Source organism: Talpa occidentalis, unplaced genomic scaffold (genome assembly GCF_014898055.3).
Source record: "Talpa occidentalis isolate TD23 unplaced genomic scaffold, MPIMG_talOcc4v2.1 talOcc4.14, whole genome shotgun sequence".
Lineage (NCBI taxonomy): Eukaryota > Metazoa > Chordata > Mammalia > Eulipotyphla > Talpidae > Talpa > Talpa occidentalis.
In genome coordinates this window covers 51,669,841-51,686,451 of record NW_023601433.1, presented here as the reverse complement: position 1 = coordinate 51,686,451, position 16,611 = coordinate 51,669,841, and the positions used below count along the sequence as shown (strand labels likewise).

The 16,611-nt window shown below is 43.0% G+C and overlaps 1 protein-coding gene across 2 annotated transcripts in view; it reads left to right on the top strand.

Annotated features, from left to right (window-relative positions):
* The first annotated feature begins 5,950 nt into the window (after positions 1-5,950).
* The window catches only part of LARP4B (La ribonucleoprotein 4B), an 82,459-nt gene continuing 71,798 nt past the window's right edge, over positions 5,951-16,611 (top strand). For both annotated transcript variants that reach the window (XM_037510530.2, XM_037510531.2), the window contains exon 1: positions 5,951-5,996. The gene's annotated coding sequence lies outside the window, so the exon portion shown is untranslated. The remainder of the gene's footprint in view (positions 5,997-16,611) is intronic.

The window sequence follows — 16,611 nt, the reverse complement described above, 5'->3', positions numbered from 1 at the left end:
GTTTTATGAATCCTCATGTGTATATCACTCAGATTCAAAAATTTTCAACATGCTAGCTTGTTCTATTTATTATTTCTTACATATTCCTACTGACAACTTCCTCTTTAGATGATCTTGAAGTAAATCTGAAATGTCACATCATTCATTAAAACTTTCAGTATGAAGGGCCTCCCCGGTGGTGCAGCGGTTGAGCGCTGGGTTGCGAAGCTGTCTGCAGCCTCTGCAGCACCGGTTCGATCCCCGGCTGCTCCCCGGCCACCGAAGGAGGGTCCCACATGGCGCGCAGACCTCTCCTGCCACCCGCTGCTCCCCTCAGCAGCGTACCTCGGTCCTTCTGCCTGCTCTGCTCCCCGCTCTGGCTCTGGTGAATTCTCTCACCCTCCCGTGCTTCTGGCTGTACCCAGTGCTTGTATAAATAAATAAATAAAAAAAAAAAAAAAAAAAAAACTTTCAGTATGAATCTCTAATATAACTCCATTTTGAAGAATTTAAAATTTACAGACAAGTTGCAACTACTTATATATACTATACCTAAATTTACCAATTAAGATTTTTTTTTTGCCAAATTCTCTTCTCTTTGTAAGAGAGAGGGGGAGAGAGTAAAATACTGAAGAGAAAGTTGCAGATATCTTTACCCTCTCACCCCTAAATATTTTGTTCATACCTTCCAGGATAGAAGATATTCTTTCACATCACCATGATTTGAAAAAAGATACAAAAACCCAATTCAGAAAACTTAACCTTGATTATAAGACTACAATAGAATTCATATCCAATCATTTTCATTATAGTAAATTTTACTCTAATCAAGGATCCAATTTAGAATTACACATTACATTTACTCGTCCTGTCTTCTTTAATCTGGAATATTTCTTCAGCCTCTCATTGTCTTTTATGACCTTGACATCTTTTTTTTTAAGATTTATTTATTTATGCATATGAGAACTGGAGTACAGGCCAGAGGTATGGGGGGGGGGTGGTGTTGAGAAGATTCACCAGAGAGAGAGTGGGGAACGGAACAGGCAGACTGACTGAAATACACTGCTGAAGGGAGCAGCGGGCAAGTCAGGAGAGGTCTGCTGCACCATGTGGATAGCTCCCTGGCCAGGGATCGAACTTGTGATGCAATGGTGGCAGGTAGCTTCATAGGTTGCCTCTTAGCCCCTTGCTCCATCAGGGAGGCCCTGGACTGGTCATTTTGTAGAATGTAGAGTTTGTGTTTGCTCCTCAAGGTTAATTTTTGCACTTTGTACAGGAAAACTAAGGCCATGTCACATCGTATCAGTGTACCACAATTATAGAGAATGCCAACTTTCATCCTTGATTAAGAGAGGGTCTACCATTTTTAAAAAGATTTATTTTTATTTATTTATGCATACATGAACTGGTGTATAGGCCAGAGGTGCGGGAGGTGGGGAGGAAGGTGAGAGGATTCACCAGAGACAGAGTGGGGAGCAGAACAGGCAGACCGACCAAAATACACTGCTGAGGGGAGCAGCAGGCACGACAGGAGAGGTCTGCTGTGCCATGTGGGTCACCTCCCTGGCTGGGGATCGAACTCATGTTGCAGTGGCTGGCAATTGCTTGATAGTGCTGGGACTTAACACTTTTTGCCACTAGGGAGGCCCAGGGGTCTACCATTTTTGTCCACTATAAAAATACCTTTTCTTTCTTTGAAATTAATAAACAATTAAATGCTGTGCAAATCCTATTCTTCAACAAAGTTTCACCCAAGACTTTAGCATTCACTAATGACTTGTAGCAGAATTCTATGATAGTTGCTATATGGTTATTTAAAAAAAATGCCATCTGCATTTATTTGTCAGCATCATACTGTAAAGACAGGCATTCCCTACCTTCCTTATCATTTTTTTCCCCTTATCCATTTAGTCACATTTCTTTGTATCTTCATGAACTCATACATTATTTCCCTCAAAATTATCATTAATCGATTATCATCATTTGATAATTCCACCTAATTTGACAAGCTAGTTCCTCTGCATTTCCATCTAGCTGACTTCTTAGTGCTAGGAATCTTTCATAGCTGAAAACTTTTTTTTCAAAAGATTTTATTTATTTATTTTTGCATGGAAGAAATGGAGTGTAGGCCAGAGGTGCGGGGAGGGGGATGGTGAGAGGATTCCCCAAAGAGAGAGTGCTTAGTAGTGTATTTCAGTAAATCTGCCTGCTCTGTTCCCACTCTGTGTCTAGTGAATCCTCTCAACCCCCACACCTTGGTCTGTACCCCAGTTCTTATACACATAAATAAATAAATCTTAAAAAAAAAAAAAAAAGGGAATATACTGCTAAGGGAAGCAGCAGGCGCCAGACAGGACAGGTCTGCTATCTCCTATGTGAATTAGCTCCCTGGGCAGACTAGAAGCTGAGATTTAACCCCTAGGGCAACAAGGAGACCCCAGGGCCAAAAGCTTTTTAAGAGCTCCTCTTGCCTCATAAAATGTTGGTTCTCTGACCTCCCATGCCCAATAGCACCTCATCTACTTTGCTATATGCTGTCATGTTAAAACACAATTCACTGACGAGGACAGGTCTCTCCCTCATTATGGGAAAGTTTGTCCATAACCCAGTCCTCCTGCACGGTTGTCTCTGCAGCCTTACCTTAGTTCCACTTTGATACTTTCCCAACCAGGTTTCCATCCCTCCTGCATGCTTATTTTCCAGGCTCTATGCACACACCAGAGCGCATAGAATAAGTAATCCTTATTCATCTTTATGTCTTTCTGTTCATCTGCTTTCTGATTTCTGGTCTGTGTTGTTCTTTATTGTCCCCCCCCCCCCGCCCCCCTAATTCCTGGGGACATGGTGAATTAGTGAGTAAATGTATAGTTTTAAATCATTAGGAATTAAGTTTGAGCAGTGTGGCAAGTCACAGTTAAATTTGCTTATATACAGGTAAGGTAATTTTCAGTGATAATATACACAGTGGAAGAAAAAAGTACTTTTTACAGAAAATGTTGGGAATATGGTAGAATGTTTTCAGATACCAGTGGAAACTTAAGTCTTACCAAAAAGAAAAATATCTTACATTTTCATTGGTTAATTCAACATATATTTCTTAAGGAGGTGCCACTCTTCCCCTGCCCCCCACCCCCAGAAACACACACATACACACACACACACACAGTGGTACACACCACTTGGATCCTCTCCACTCTTGTGGAACTCACATTGGTCTGAGTTATATAAATGGAAAATCATATCACTTTTATAAGAGCTATAAATAGAGTGCTGAGAGGACTTAGAAATTATCTCAAAGAAAAAGTTAGCATTTGAGCTGTGACTTGAAAAATATGCAAGAGTTTACCTGATGTGGAAAGATAATTCAGGTAAAGGGAGAACACAGATGAAGGACTGAAAGCCCTAAAGTACTCAGGAATGAAAAGATGGATGTTCCAAGCTTGACTCTTGAGCTACAAACATCTGGGAGCCAGGGCTCCTCAATGTTCTGTTTTTTAATAGTATTTAGCACACACTATGGTGAAAGTGAGTTGATATACCTTTGTTCAACTATCCATCCTAAAATACAATATCTGTAGTTCATTCAACTCTAGAACCAACAACTGCTCCCAGTCTAAAAGAATGCATAAGTGTATATGACCAGAGAGCTGGAGTATCTAACCCTAGGGGTAGGAAAGGCTATAAAGGGATGGAGTTGAAGCAGCTAGGGTCAGTTTCTCAAGGACCTTCTAGTCCAGAAAACAGAACTTCTAGGGCTGACTACAGGTCTTGAATCATAAGGGGACAATGAAGAGACTTTTAATGAAATGTTGATATGAGGTGAGGAGATATGGCAGCAGAGACCAGCCAGAATGCTATAAAAACAAATCGGCAGAGATGTAATAATGCAAATACACCCTAGAGGTGGAAGGAAAGAGTTTCCAAGTGAGAAATGCTAGGGTTTTAACTGCTTGACCTGGGAAGTGTGGGTGAACTGTGGTTTGACAAATTTGTACTAAAATTGTTTCACATACAGGCGGAAAAATGAATTTTTTAAAAAAACAGGTCAGAAAGAAAAAAGAAAGAAATCATAGAGAGGAAGCAAAAAAAAACCCAGTCTTGACTATTTAGGAAAGATAATGTGAACAAATGATGTCATTTCACTAGAATATATTGTTATATCATCTAGTTTATTGGCTTCTTTAGAAATTTAGGAATTTATCTTTACATCAGAATATCTGTCACAATGTAGACACAAAGAAAGAAGATGAAAGCCCGACTTGACAACTGTAGAGAATTCCTGATCTTACAAAGGCAGATCACATCACTGGGGAAGGGATGATTTCACCCTCCTGGTCTGAAACATGACAAGTGGAGATCAGTGTAAATCAGGCACTTCAGGAGGGCTCTGCAACATTCAGCAGGTTCTCTTGGAAAGTGAGCTTTAAATGCTGTTTTTGCTGATACTAGAGGAATCCACTCTATGTATTATCTTTAAAGACATGAATATAATTATTTAATTTTGGAAGTTTCTTAAAGCTAGGATGTGACCTGTCACAAGGTAGGAGGCATCCAACACAGAAGGCAATACGTGATTTTCCCAATCAAAACATAGATGTCAAAGACGCATTCCAAAACGCAACGCTGGCAGCATTTGAAACATCTTCAGAAGGGAACAAATAAGAAGCATGGGTACACAATAAGCCTGGACAACGACCCTAAAAAACCTTTGTCATAGAGGGAAAATCCCACAATCTGGATTAATTCCTATAGTATGTCTAACCATAAGGAACTGTATACCATAAGCATACAGATAACCAGGCAGAAAGTTTCAAAGCGGTGTATGTATTTTTCTTTTTCTTTCCATAAGGGGTGGGTGAGATATGCACGTTTGGTGAAGATACTGCAATCTTCAACACTCCCCCCGAAATTGCAGAGAATGCAACCTACGCAGGAGGGGATGAGGGTGTCCACTGGCCCTAAAAGCACTCACGGCGCGTTCTCGGACCTGGACCTCTACCATACCCACAGACCTCGCAGGGATCCCCTTATAGGGGAGCCGCTGGGGAGGTTGTAGCTTTTATGGAGCGAGGGGGTGGGGATGGAGATTGTTAAACAGCAGAGAAAGGAGGCGGGGATTGCGGTCTGGGGTAGAGGTTGTTGTCTCCGGGAGGTCGTGGTCCCCGTGGCCGGGTGCAAAGGGGCAGAGGTCCCACATCCTGGAGGACAGGGGTCGCGTCCCGAGGGTGAGGAAGAGGAGTTGCTATGTTGGGGGGGTGGGGAGGGCAAGGGTTGCAGGTCCCAGGTTGCTATCTCCGCGTGAAGGGGAGTAGGAGGGAGTATCTCGGGTGAAAGGGGATGGAGGTCGACATCCCGGGGGGAAGGTCAAAGGCCCCAATTTTCTAGCGCGGGTTGAAGGCGGACAGAGGGACATAGGCCGGCGGGGCCGCAGGGGTCCCGGATCCCCACCGACTACGCCAAAGCCTCACACCGCAGCCCCGACTGTCTGATGCCAGGGCGTGGCTGCGTGCTTGGGGCGTGGCTGCGTGCTTGGGGAGGGGCGTGGCTTCATGCAGCACAGGCCAATCACAGGCGCCGCCGGAGGGGAGCGCGCGCGGAGAGGACTGGAGACATCAGGGCGGGCCGGGCCTCTCGTGGGTCCAATCGCGGTGCCGCGCCGCAATGACGTAAAGTTCCCTGGAGCGCCGAGCGCCAGTCGGCAGGCCAGGAGGTAAGTGCGCGGGCGCGCGGGTGCGCGGGGCGGGACTTCCGCGTAGCCCCGGAAGTGGGAGCTGAGTGTTCTCATGCGAACGGGAAGGAGCGTTGGGGCGCCGGAGTCTCGAGGTTGAGACATTTTCGGGCCCGAAAGGGGAAGGAGCCGCCGCCGCCGCCGCCAGCCCGCCGCGCCCGCCTGCCGCCGCTCGTCGGGCCGCCGCGCCGAGTCTCCTGCCCCTCCTCACGGCCCGTCCCGCGTGTGGCGCGGTCGCCGGGCACCGGGCTGCGGCGGAGCCCCGGGCGGGCGGCGGCGGCGCTGACAGGTGAGCGCAGCCGACGACTGCTTCTCGCACTCCCGACCGCTCCTGCTCCCGGCCCGCTCCCGCCCGTCTCCGTCGCTCGGACCCCACCGCGCCCGCCTGTCACCGGGCCGCCATCTTCCCGGAGGACGCGGGCGGCGGGCAGGGCGGGCCAGGCAGGACGGGGCCGGAGCGGGGCGAGGCCCGGCAAGGGCTGGGCTGGGCCCAGGACGCAGGCCGGAGTTCAGGGAGGAGTCGGGGTCGTGGTCGCAGGCCGGTTTGTGGGGTCCGTGTCGGAGTCCGTTTGGGGTCTTGGTCACAGGCCGGGGGCCGAGGGCCGGGCTGAGCCGAGCTGGGGCTGGGTTAGGCCAGAGTCCGGGGCAGGGACCGGGTCACGGGTCGTGGCCCAGGTCAGGGTCGTAGGTCTGGGCGCTGGTCAGGATTGAGGCCCGAGTCTGGGGCCGGGATCCCGGCTGAGTCTGGCAGGGACCGGGGTCTGGCACCCGGGCCGGGCCGCCGTCGTGGGCCCGGGTCGCGGTCCCAGCCGGAGAGCGGCCGGCCTAGCCCGCACTGCGGAGGCCTCGCCCTGCCCTCCGCTCCGGGCCGTTCACACCAGGAAGTGTGGATCCTGTTCTCGGGGTGTGTTTGGAAGCGCCGGTTCTCCGCTCCCGTAGGCCTGAGTAGAGGCAGATTTTGAAGAAATTCGGGGAAAAATCAAACGAAAGATCTCGTGCGTTCGAAATAAGAGCTGTATGTACAGTGGAGAAAGGCACAGGTGAGGAATCTTTTCCTCACCTGCTCCTCGGTGGTCTGCACTCCGAGCATAAACCGCTGAGCTCTTCAGACTTTAAGTATTATTTTGTATTGCAGTTCTTCGTGCAGGTAATTTTGCTTCCTCTTCATTTTTTATGTAAATGGCCTTAACTTCTGGCAGAGATGAAACTTAGAAAATTATCTATAGGGCAGCTCTTGTGCGTTGAATACCTTTTCCCAGGCTGCTCTGTAATTGCCTTAACCGTAAGTGGAAGTCTGAGTTTTTGAATAATCGAAGGAGGAAGGGGTTCCTTGGACTTCGCAGGGAAATTAGTTTGTGTGAGGAATTTTTTGAAAGATAATGCCAACTGAAGGTGAATATTGTTTAGTAAGCATACAAGTTATTTTCCCTTTTGAAAAAGTTGCTTTCTTTTAGGGTATTTAGCTGGTCTATTTTAAGTTGTGTAAAGTATTTCAAATGCGCTTGAAATAAACGCCAAATTGTAGTTTGTAAAGGCGAGTGGGGGTGGAAAAATGATTTCTCTCTCGTGGTCAGATAGTATGTGCAATATGCGATTTCTACTTCCCCACCTGCCTGTCTCCCTCTAATTGACAGGGTAATTTACAGAAGTTGAAGTGTTTGCACTTTTCAATTTTTCTGTTTTTAATATATTGAAAGACGGTTTTACAACAGAGCTGTAAGAAGTGGAAGTTTGCTTGAGTTACTAAAGTGAAATATTTTCTGAAAGACATCAGATTAGTAAGCTTGTTATTCATTTATATATTTGATTTGTGTACCGTGTGTGTTTCTGTCTCTAAAAGGGCTGTTGTAATATGTTGAGGAAGACGTTTTTAGTATTTTTCTAAATTTTTGAGATTCTTCAAATTTTAAAAACCGGGTGTTTGCTATTTTCAGTATTCTTTCTTGTGACTGTCAATTTTATTAGCAGAGAATTTTTTTTTTCTTCATTACATGTATCTGGGTAGAGAAAGCAAGTTCCGAGGACAGAATGTATATTTGGAGAAATGAGTTATACAATATTTGAGTAAGAGCCACACAGAAAATAGATGATAGTGTGGGTACAAAAGTTTCCTAGCTTTCGTTTTAATAATTAGTGGCAACACAGTCAGGAAGAAATTTGTTTTTATTAAATGTTGCTTGCAATTACAAATCCAAGATTTGGAGGATTTATTGTGCTTACTATAATTTCCGCGGATAAGCATAAATTTGACAAATACATGTTTAAACTCTGTGGAGACAAATATTTTACTTCTTAGTCACTTGCTTTTATGAAGCAGTCTTACATATCATAAATCATGATTCCAAATTACTTAGTGAAAGTTGGGAACATCAGGTTGTTAATAACAGTAACAGTGTGTGCAAGTAGCCCTGCTTCTCTGCATAGATTTGCAACCATCTTTACAAGCGCTTGTAGTGATAGACCTGTGGTTGATGCTACCAGTGGAGAGGTGACTGGCAAACTTCTTTTTGGCTGTTATTTCAAAGTGTCTTGCTTGAGTTCATACTTTCCATAGTGATAACTATGGGGTTAGTTAGAACTCTTGAGTTCATAACTTTTCCATAGTGAGGATTATAATTTAGGTTTCTAATTTAGTAACTTGTATTATATTTACGATGGTGTTTATAGCTATATGTTACTTCATTTTTTACAAAAAATTATTTATTTATGCATACAAGAGCAAGGGTACAGGCCAGAGGTATACAGCTCTGGGTGCAGGCCAAAGGTGTACAAGAGCCTAGGGTACAGGCCAGAAGAATCCTCTCAGGGGTGAGAGGATTCAACAGAGTGGGGCCCAGAACAGGAAGATTGACTGAAAAGTACATTGCTGAGGGAGCAGCCGGTGAGTCAGGAGAGGTCTGCTGCGCCATGTGGGTTGCTGCTTTGGACAGCTTAATAGGTTGCATCTTAACCCCTTGTGCCACCAGGGAGGCCCAGCTGTATGCTACTTTAAATTCCAATTTTTTTTTTGTCCTAATGTCAAAGGCACAAATTTTAAATAAGATTTTATAATACATAGTTGAACTTTCGCAGCATTATTTCATATTTAAGGATTTTCTTACCAGATTGCTAAATGCAAGAAAATCTCAGTATATTATTGTATCTCCCCCCTATAGGTCATTTAACTCAACCTTTTTCTAATAGGCAGAAGAAATCAACACCTAAGTTACCTTTGTGGGGAATACAGTGTTCAAAAGTGCACACTGTGGCATGGCTTTTGTTGCTTATGCTCTTTGTAAAACTGTTCTATCTGGAGTGCTTCTTTTTATGTAAGAATTAATGTTAAGAGTGTACAGTAAGTAAGGCCCTGTGTTCTGATTGGATTAGTCTCACCAGGTCTCAGGTTTGATTTTAGTGTAGTTTATTTCAGTTTACACTTTTTTAGTTGTTATACTTGTTGATGTCTTTGGATCTACTTCTGCAATTATCTTGATTAGAAAATTAATTTGTTAAGATAGAGAATTGTTAGGTAGAAAGAAATCCTTTAGTTTCTCTTTTTTAAAAAAGGATCCTAATTCCAATTGAAGTGTTTTTTTCCTAATGTTCTAACGCTTTATTTTTCCTGCACATCAATGGCTTCCTTAGGAACAAGGAATATTACTAACTACACATATTTTTTTCTCTCTTAGCTTCTTCTCAGACCCCAGCTCCTCAGCCTCCCATAACTTTTGTCTTTAAGTGCCTTTATAAGCTGCCTTTTTACCATTTTTCTGGTGAACCTGTTCTGGCTGCTCTTTAATCATGAAGGGTTGTGGTGAGTCATGCCACCACTCTTGAGCTTTCTGTCTGACTCCTTCTGTATTCTCAGACCCAGCACAAAGTGCTTGTGTGACATACTTCATATTTAACATAAACTTTTAAAAGCATGCTGCTTAATATTTTGAAAAGATTTATTTATTTATGCATACAAGAGCTGGGGTACAGGCCAAAGATGAGGGAGCGGGGTGAAAAGAATTCACCAGAGACAGAGTGGGGAACAGAACAGGCAGACCGACTGAAACACACTGCTAAGGGGAGCAGTGTGCAAGACAGGAGAGGTCTGCTTTGCCATGTGGGTTTCTCTCTGGCTGGCTGGGGATCGAACTTGTGCTGCAGAGGCTGCAGATTGCTTCATAGTGCTTAACCCCTTGTGCCACCAGGGAGGCCCTGAAAATATATTTTTTTTACTAAATTGAATTTTTCCATCATTTATTCCCAACTGGGAATCTTTGCTACAGGGCCTGGAACTAAGAAGGACTACTGAGAGGAATGAAAAAGAGTCAGTCCTTCCTTGAACAGGTGTTTTTGATCATTTAGAGACTCAATAAAAAAAATGAATGCTATCAGAACTTGAAGATTTGAGGTCTAGAAGGAATTGGGAAAGTGACTTTTTTTTTTAAGATTTTCCTTTTTTTATTTATTTATGTACACAAGAGCTGGGGTATAGGGCAGAGGTGGGGAGGTGGGTGGAGAAGAGGATTCACCAGAGATAAAGCTTACAGCAAAACTGGAAAATTGACTGAAATACACTGCTGAGGGGAGCAGTAGGTGAGACAGGAAAGGTCTGCTTCGCCATGTGGGTTAGCTCCCTGGCCTGGGATCTAACTCATGCTACAGTGGCTGACTACATAGCTTCATAGTGTTGAGACTTAATAATCCCTTGTGCCACCAGGGAGGCCTGAAAAGTGACTTTTTTTTTTTAAAAAAAGTAGATTGTCATTTAGACTTTTGAAGCTTTCTTGTGTGAAGCTTTTTTTTTTTTTTTTAAAAAGGATTAATTTATTTTTGCATACGAATGCTGGGGTGTAGGCCAGAAAGGATTCACCACAGAGTGGGAAGCAGAACAGGTGGATTGACTGAAATACATGGCTGAGGGGAGCAGTGGGCAAGACAGGCATGAGACAGGAGAGGTCTGCTGCGCTGTGTGAGTTATCTCCCTGGCTGGTGATCGAACTCCTGTTATTAGCACTGTCTTTAACCTCTGTGCCACTGGGAGGCTCCTTCTGTGAAACTTCTTGATAACTCTCAACGCCATGTTTCCTGGAGCAGTCCTTTTATGACAGCCTCTTTAATTATAGTATATTCTATGAAAGGCACCTCTTATCTCCCTTCTCTGCTTTATATTTTTGTCGATTTACTATATTATAACATGCCATGTTATTTAGGTATTATGTATATTCTATCTTCTTGAACTTAACTGTAAACTCTTGAGGTTAAGAGTTTCTGCCGTTTGTTCATTGATATGAACCCAGATCTTAGACTGCATAGTGTGCCCTAAATAATTTGAGTAGGGCCTCCCCGGGTGGCGCAGCGGTTGAGCGCTAGGATGCGAGGCTGCCTGCAGCCTCTGCAGCGCTGGTTCATTCCACTGCCACCAGCGACGGTCCCGCATAAAAAAAAAAATTGAGTAAATTCGAGGGTTATGATGAAAAAGGAGTAAATTACCCTTTAGGAGCTTGCTGTCCACCAAGGCAGGTAGACAATCAAGTAGTTAGGTATGAGAATACATTATTCTAGGAGATGATAAAGGTAGGCTTTCAGTGATCTAGGAGACTTCACTAAGAAAAGGGATGGGGGCGTGAGAAAGCCTAGGCACAGAGGGATATGAAAGCCTTCTAGGCACAAAAAGCCTTAGGTGGGGAGGGGCAGAGCACTTTAGAGGAACTAATTTGTACAAGACTCAGTAAGGGGTAAGGCCTGGGAGAGGCTGCAACTAGATCTATACAGGGTCTAGGAGTTCCTCCAATAGGGGATACTCATGCTCTATATACTAAAAACAATGGGGGCCTCCCTGGTGGCCCAGGGGTTAAGTCTCAGTACTATCACCTCCAGGGTCAGGGAGCTACCCCACATATGGTACAGCAGAGTTCTGTCTCGCCTGCTGCTCCCCTTAGCAGTGTATTTCAGTAAATCTGTCTGCTCTGCTCCCCACTGTCTCTTGAATCCTCTCACACCCCACCCCGCCACCTCTGGCCTACAGGCAAATATAATTTTTTTTAAAAGAACAATGAAACACAGTTGGAGGGTTTTAATCAGAAGAATTACTTGACCAGAATTGCCTTTTTAAGTGATCTTTGTGCTTTTTGATGAAGAGGAAAGAGTGCACAGATTAGTGTTGCTGGGCCCCAAGGTGGAGAGCCCTGTTATTGACACTGTGTTTGTCACAGTGGGAAAGGCTGAGCCCTGGTCAAATGAATGATGACTTGCTTTGAACCCCTTTGATTGTCTTATACAGGATCATATGTGTTTAAAAAAATGCTTTAAAAATGTCTTAAATCTTCTAACATTTACCCACTTAATATATGTTTATTTCAGCTTTCATTAAGACAAATTAGCAGATTCCTTACTCATTTTTAGCAACATATCTGAAAAATAGGAACATTTTGTTTTTTAAATTTTCACAAAGCTTTGTTTTATTGTCAAAGCTTGAAATAAAGGGATAAAAACATAGTGACCAATTTGTTACAGATTGACAGGTAGTAGCCTTTATAATTTTCGCATTTTTTCTTTTGTGATTAAGTTTTACCATTGTATTTCATTGTTGAGTTTTTTTAAAAGGTTTTTTTTTTTTTTCAAGATTTATTTATTTATACAAGAGCTGAGGTAAAGGCCAGAGGTGCGGGAGAGTGAGAGAATTCACCAGAGACAGAGCAGGGAGCCTAACAGGTAGATGGACTGAAGACATTGCTGAGGGGAGCAGCAGGAGAGGCAGGAGAGGTCTGCTGCGCCACGTGGGTTTCACCCTGGCTGACTGGGAATTGAACCAGCGCTGCAGAGGCTGTGGATAGCTTCACAGCACAGTGCTCAACCCTAGGGAGGCCCCTCATTGTTGAGATTTTAACATCTGCATAATGTCTGGTTTAACCGTATAGCTCTATCTCTACACAAACTATATAGTAAGTACTGTTATCCATTGCTGTCTGCTTTATCACAACTCTGCATAGTCAGAATACCAGGAACCTTTAAAAGTAAATTTGAAGGGCCTCCCTGATGGCGCGAGGGGTTAAGACGCAACCTATGAAGCTGTCCCCAGCCTCTGCAGCATGAGTTTGAATCCCCAGCCTGCCAGGGAGCTACCCACAGGGTGCAGCAGACCTCTCCTGACTTGCCCGCTGCTCCCCTCAGCAGTGTATTTTAGTCAGTCTGCCTGTTCTGTTCCCCACTCTGCCTCTGGTGAATCCTCTCACTCGCCCCCCCCCCCACCTCTGGCCTATACCCCAGCTCTTGTATGCATAAATAAATAAATCTTTAAAAAAAAGTAAACGAAGTCTCTGAGGAAAATTACCTTTAAAAGATCTAGACATTTCGATGGAAAAATGTTTTCTCTTGTATTTTTAGGAGATAAATCCAAACAAAATTGATACTATGCTGATTTGTCATTTAGGGGAGAAGCTTAGTGTGAAATCTTTTTGCATGAAACTTACCCTGGTGTTATTGAAAGTTCCATACTCCTCTTCAATAATCTGTACCTCCATGATAATAGTTATCAGACTAAAATGCTGTTTGCTGTTTCCAGTTTCCTGTCAGTGGGTCATCGTACAAATGACTAACTGATGAATCAGCGATATTGCTTCTTCCCACCTTAGGTATCTAGGGAGGAGGGAAGGGCAGTCAGTGAAGACCAAAGGGCAATTGATGAGAACACTGCAGGTGCTATCTGTGCTTGGGTGCCTTAGTTTTTCCACAGCTCTTCTCATTACTTTGTATACCTTGATGAGTTTTCATTTATTCTGCTGAAACCATTCTTTTAGGTCTCTGCGCAGGAGAGTTAAACCTGAGCATGAAAGAACTGGAAGTAGGAAATAGAATTGCAATAGAATAGAAGTAGGAAATAGAATGCAAATAAAACTTAGCATTTAGGCATGAGGAATTTAAAAGTTTCTGTGACCTGGCAAAACTCCTAGTGAACACTAAAATGGTTCCTGCAGAAGAATGCTTTGAGATCCTAAATGATCATAAATTTTGCTATTTTCAATCAGGGGTACACTGTTCTTTCAAGTTCAGAGTATTTGAGAATGTGTTTGATTGTCATTATGGAGGATTTAAGTCTTGTTAGCTCAATTTAAGTTCATGAAATCACAAGAGATTATCACTTAAGATAAAAAGCATAGATCAGATGTTTTCCCACACTCGTTGTACACCCACAAATTGTATTAGTAGGTAATTTAGAGTCAGGCAAATAGAAGTTGGATCATTAACTTTCAGTTTACAATTTTGCTGTGTAGGGGTGTGGTTAGGCAAGTTGATTAATAATTTATAAGGAATATATATGAAATGTATATCAGTAATTAACAATATATTTAATCAGCCTTAATTCAGTTGCCTAGAGTATTTTGTTTTTGTCAGTGTTATCATTTCCAGCCTAGAATTACATGACTGAGAGGGAAGCCCTTTGATTTTTTTTGACTACTCATGATGTTGGTGTGAATGAAATAACTCTTTGAAATAAGACTGTTCTTTGAATTATTTTTTAAGGATTTATTTATTTTTGCATAGAAGAACTGGGTATAGGTCAGAGGTGTGGGGGGTGAGAGGAATCACCAGAGGCAGAGTGGGGAGCAGAATAGGCAGATTTACTGAAATGCACTGCTAAGAGGAGCAGCTGCCAAGACAGGTGAGGTCTGCTGTGCCATATGTGGGTTAGCTCCTGGCTGGGGATTGAACCCAGGCCCCAGCATTGATAACACTGAGACTTAACTCCTCAGCTACCAGGGAGGCCCTCCAGTTCTTTGAATTTTGACCTGTATTTTTGTATCTACTGAGATTTGGTGATGAGTTTCTGAAAATAGCCGAAGAAAAGTAGTGTAATATTGCAATTGTAGTCTTAAGATTTTAGAGCTTTAAGACTCAGATTCTGGTACCAACTGAGGTAAAACTAGTTAGAATACAGCTAGCTAGCTGGTGGCAGAACTAGGACTGTCACTTTGGTTCTAAGTTCAGGTTTCCATTGCATTGTAGTTATTCATGTAACTACATGTTGAACTCATGGAAGAGACTTTTTAGGTACATCCTTAACAATGGAACTTCAAAAAAAAAAATCAGTGAAAACGTTATGTATACCCTAGAATTTTAAATAGCTTTACTGCTCTTATTTATTTTTTTATTTATTTCTTAAAGATTTATTTATTTATACAAGCACTGGGTACAGTCAGAAGCGCGGGAGGGAGGGTGAGGGAATTCACCAGGGCCGGGAGCAGAAAGGGCAGAAGGACCGAAGTACACTGCTGAGGGGAGCAGCGGGCGTGGCAGGAGAGGTCTGCATGTCACGTGGGACCCTCACCGGCAGCCAGGGATCAAACCGGCGCTGCTTCGCAGCCCAGTGCTCAACCGCTGTGCCACCAGGGGAGGCCCTATTTATTTAATTTTTGTACTGTGTTTTCCTTTGAAACTAGATCCTTAGCAGCTATTCTATGCTTTTTAATACTTTGAAATAGTTTGTTTCAGGAAAATTAAGGGTTTTGTCATTTTAGATAACTTACCCTATTAGCTTTAATCCATTTAGTAAGTCTAACCAGTCTTCCAGTCTGTTTCATATATTCAGAATGATGTTTACATGTCATCTTTGAGAACTACAAAGAGAAATTCACATAAATTCAGTGGTTTTTCCTAAATCATTTAGACAGTTACAAATCAACTATACATACTGCTGCTGCAGGGCTCGGTGTTTAGGCTTTAGAAATGTCAGCATCTCTTTTCCTGCCCATGCTTGTTTTGTCTAAAGGAGCTCAGATCCAGAGAAGGCTACTTACTGTCAGTCTCTTGGCCTTAGGTTACCACCCTCCAGTGACTGGTTTTGCTTACTTCCTATTGTGCGGGCAATGATTGCAGATATTAACAACCTTCAACTTTACTAAAATTTGAAGTGAATCCAAATTCCAACACTTCCATCCTTAACTATGTATTTTGCTTATACTTTAGAGGAACTAAAGCTCTTGCTTTTTGTTTTCTCCTTTGTTCTTTAGAACACCTGTTTTATAGTTTGGAAAACTGAGGCCTAGAGAAAGTTTGCCTTATATCACATAATACAGCAAGAGCAGAAAATAAAGTCTTTGTAGCATCCATTATAAGTAGTTGGGAATGCAGTTTCTTGGGTCCACATGACTTGGTATATTTGAGGGCTGTGCGGCGCAGCAGAATTAGCATTAGAAATGCTGGCTTTCATTGGAAAATTTTAACGATTTTTATAGTAGTGGTCACTAAGGTCATGGGTATCTCACACCACAAGACTGAGAGAAGTTCATTTACCTTACTGAGCAGTAAATCATAATAGTTGGAGTAGACTGTGGTGATGTTCATTGCCTGTTGAACTCTAATCCTAACTGGCCTAGAAGTTGTAATCCAGTTATTCATAAAATGGCGATGGTTTTATGTCTAGTATACATGTTGTTTTGAATATAAAGCTGAAAGATTGTGCAAATAATATATATTTTTGAATTGGCAACTGTGGAACATGAATTCTGTTTTAAACGTAGTATCACATTTGAAAGGCATGCTTCATATGAAGTTCAGGGCCATTTATGTACTATCTTGGAAAACCTGTTTGGTTGTCACACAGAATATTTGAAGATTGTGGTTAGATTCTGTTCTTGGCCTCCATGACTGTACCTTTCTGAGTACAGTGTAGCATTTCTTAGCTCTCTAGTAATAATAATGACAACATGTGTTTAGGGACCTGTGCTATACATCCCCTAAAATAGCTCACAACAGGAAAAGTGGGAGTGTGTAGTGTCACCACCAGGGAGGGTGGTATATGGAAAGCCGCTCCAGGTACAGACTGATAACCTGATCTTAACTCCGCCCCAGAGGTCTGGGTGAGTTCTTAGATGGACTTGAGTGTGTCCTTGAACTCCTGAATCTCTTTAACATGTCTAGTATTTGTTTTTCCA